The sequence below is a fragment of the Macaca nemestrina genome, chromosome 16, assembly GCF_043159975.1.
Source record: "Macaca nemestrina isolate mMacNem1 chromosome 16, mMacNem.hap1, whole genome shotgun sequence".
Taxonomy (NCBI): domain Eukaryota; kingdom Metazoa; phylum Chordata; class Mammalia; order Primates; family Cercopithecidae; genus Macaca; species Macaca nemestrina.
The window spans coordinates 30,777,569-30,781,472 of record NC_092140.1 but is presented as its reverse complement, the minus strand read 5'-3'; the positions used below and the strand labels follow the sequence as shown (position 1 = coordinate 30,781,472).

The window sequence follows — 3,904 nt, the reverse complement described above, 5'->3', positions numbered from 1 at the left end:
ATATGTCTAGACATTTTAACAAAATATCTTCTTTAATTTTGACCAAAAATTTTTAGGCCTTCTAGGCATTACTTCTGAAACATTTATGAAACATGAAGTCTTTATTGTTGGATTGTGGGGAATCCTTGAAGAGACCACAGAAAAACAAATCAGCAAGCATTGTTCAATATTTACTACTAGGGTCCAGTCAGTAACACAGAAACATTAGATGTTTAAAAAGCGAGTATGTGGTAGAAATAACAGATTATACAGAAGATGGAAAAAGCAACAAGAAAGGAAACAGGAGTGACCAAAAAATTACTGCAAGAAGCAGTTAGTACCCCTAGGGTTGATGGAATAGATTCCCGCCCCCTCGCTGGTCCTACCTCCAGGCACAGGCTTCTCTGAGCCACCGACCTGCAGCTGCCCCGGCCACCCGCACCCCTGGGCAGCACCATGACAGATCAGGCCTTTGTAACACTGACCACAAACTATGCCTACACCAAAGGGGTGCCCCGGTCCGGGTCTCACCTCTAAAACAGCACAGGACCACCAGAAGGCTGGCCGTGTTCGCCACCCTGCAAGTCTCAAACTCCATGAAAAAAGTTTTAGAGACAGTCTTTAATGAAGTCATCATGGTAAATGTCTTAGACAGCAGCGATTCTGCTCACCTAACCATAATGAAGAGGCCAGAGTTGGGTGCCATGCTGGCAAAGCTCCATGCCTAGTCACTTACACAGTATTCAAAATGTGTATTCATGGATGCAGATACTCTGATCCTAGCAAATAATGATGATCTTTTTGAGCAAGAAGAATTGCCAGCAGCACCCAATCAAGGGTGGCCTAACTGCTTCAATTCCGGAATTTTTGTTTATCAGCCTTCGGTTGAAACATATAATCAGCTGTTGCATCTTGCTTCTGAGCAAGGTAGTTTTGACAGTGGAGACCAAGGCTTACTGAACACATTTTTTAAGCATCTGGGCAACAACAGACATCAGAAAACACCTGCTGTTCATTTATAACCTAAGCGACATCTCTATATACTCCTACCTCCCAGCATTTAAAATGTTTGGTGCAAGTGCCAAAGTTGTGCATTTCCTAGAATGAGCCAAATCATAGAATTATAGTTATGATCCCAAAACAAAAAAGTGTCAAAAATGAGTCCCATGATCCCAATGTGACTCATTCAGCATTTCTCATCCTGTGGTGGAGCATCTTTACCATGAATGTTTTACCTCTGCTTCAACAATTTGACCTTGTCAAAGACACCTGCTCATATGTAAATGTGGAAGATATCTCAGGAGGCATATCATATCTGTCCCTTGGGGAGATTCCAGCTATGGCACAGCTTTTTGTATCCTTGGAAGAACAGAAGGAGTGGTGGGAATAGGGCCAGGCTGATTGTATGGGACAAGATTCCTTTGACATGACGAGGACACGTGACACTTACCTCCAGTAGAAACACTGCCATTTCCTGTGGACATGTGTTCCTAATACTTCGTACCTAGAGCTATGTTGAGAAAAGTCTATTATGGCTTCAAGAGACTTTCACTAAAACTCATCAGATGAGAGGTTTTCACAGGACAACAGGCGAGAGCTGGGCAAAAGTTGTGAAGTGGCAATTCTGTTATATGGACAGTGTTCTGCTTTTTAATTCTCTTTAGCACATTTTGGAAATTCTCACTTTTGCTGATTGTCAACATACATAGTAAAGGCAACTCATTATTAAGCTGTTAAAGTGACTATATCAATTTTTAAAATCTGCAGACCCAGGTTCCAAATCAGTCACTCCCTTCAGAAGAGGACATGGCATCTGTCCCTTGCTCGCTTGCTGGTTGTACGTACCTTTCACTACACCTGTATTTTAGAATTGCCCTGTGCTGCCAGAGTGAGTGATTATAATTCTGCTTTACCTTATGCATATGCTTTAATTATGCTGAGTGATCCATAAATGTATCAACAAATAGCATAAACCCATTTTATTTCATGGTCTTAGTGTCTGAAGATGTCCATCAGTTTTCTATATGCAATAAGTTTTATACAGGACAAATTTTCTCGCTCTAAAAGATCATCAATATTTGCTAGGATCAGAGTATCTGCATCCATGAATACACATTTTGAATACTGTGTAAGTGACTAGGCATGGAGCTTTGCCAGCGTGGCACCCAACTCTAGCCTCTTCATGACGGTTAGATGAGCAGAATGCTAAATGCTAAATGCTAAAATGCTGCAGTGGCACCCTGCATGAAAAATGTAGGCTTATTACCATAAAAAAGATTCAGAAATGGAGATTGAAAAGATCTGGAACATCTCAAGAAGAAAAATATGCAGATAGAATTTAGGTTTTGAGAAGTAGGTGTGGCCCATCCACCGTGTGCACCTCAGAAAGTGTACATGAAGGCTGATTTTAGGAGTAATGGAAGTAGCTGGAGGTGGGAACCACTGCTAGTGTGAAGTTCTGATGCTGAAGAGATGCTGACAGGACCTCTTCAATTTCGTGCTTTGGCAAGTAATTTAATGTGTTTTTTAACTTAAACTAACATGTCAACATAACTTAGTAGAGGGAACAAATCTCCCTAAAATGTTCAAATTAATATATGAACTCAAATAAATACTAAAAGATGTTGCTCCAATACCCTCAGTCATTTGAATTTATTGTTTGATCTAAACTTTTAAATAAATGATATTTTTGAAAATATTTGATTTATGGTGTGAAATAAATAGCTACTTCCAATTTTGAGGATGAAATATGTGGTCGAATAATTTAAGATAAATATATTTGTAACTCTAAAATAATATTAATATCTTGTGATTTTAATAAAATTGGATTTTATTTTCTCAGTTGTAGTTTATCTTCCCCAAACTTACCAAATCACCTGAAGACTTTAAAAATATTTGAAACTATTAACATATTATTTTTTTTTTTGAAATGCTCTTTCTCTATCATGTTGATGACTCTGTCAGTACTGGTTCTCTTTCTGTCACTCTGGCACCTGTGCTATTCATTCTTTCCATCTCTTCTCATTAAATTAATTTTCTGAGCAGCAAATCACAGTGGTCAAGAAAAGCATAGGCTTTGGACTTAAATGTCCAAGTTGGAATTCACATACAATCTCTTAGCCTGTCTCAATTCTGTTTCTTATTCATTAAAAAATAACAATAACACTTACTTCATGTGATTATTGTAAGAGCACACATGACCAAAATTGTAAAACAATTAGAAACTGACTGGAACATAGTAAATAACAATTCCAATACATGTTTGCTATCACTCTCAGCCTTTAAATGTCAGTGTGTCACAGGACCATTCAAAGACTTGGTTTTCTTCCACTTTTATGTACTACTATAAATCCATCTCTTAAGCACCTATGATTTCAGTTGCTCTATGTATATTGAAAATTCCTCACATCTATATTTTCAGTTTTATCCTGTCTTATGACTTCCAAAGTATCCCATTTCTTACTCAAAATCTCTACTTAAAACCAAGGATGTACATCACCAACTCACAATTTTTCCTTTAAATATACTCCCCTTTTGCTTTCTTTATATGGTATCACCATTCACCAAGTTGGTTAAGCCAGAAATATGTTGAACATTTAGATTCTTTTTTCTCCCTAACTCCTTATGACTAATTAATCACACACCCTTCCCATTTTAAGTGCTAAAAGTATGTTCTGTTTTATTTCTCAGTGCTCTGATTTTGTCCTAACTTATACAAGTTTTTCAAATAAGCAACTGCAATACTCTGCATATTTAGACTTGCTCCCTTTTAACAAAGTAATCACATGAAGAGATCTTTGTAACACATTAATCTGCTGAAGTCATTTTCCTACATGAAACCCATCAACATCTTGCCTGACTCCTTCGAATAAAACTATGTTTCCACATATCTTGTAAATCACTGAATTCCCTCCCTCTTTCACAT

General features: G+C 37.6%; 1 pseudogene; it reads left to right on the top strand.

The window, feature by feature from the left end:
• The first annotated feature begins 435 nt into the window (after nucleotides 1-435).
• On the top strand, nucleotides 436-1,438 carry LOC105481773 (glycogenin-1 pseudogene; annotated as a pseudogene).
• The last annotated feature ends 2,466 nt before the right edge of the window (nucleotides 1,439-3,904 follow it).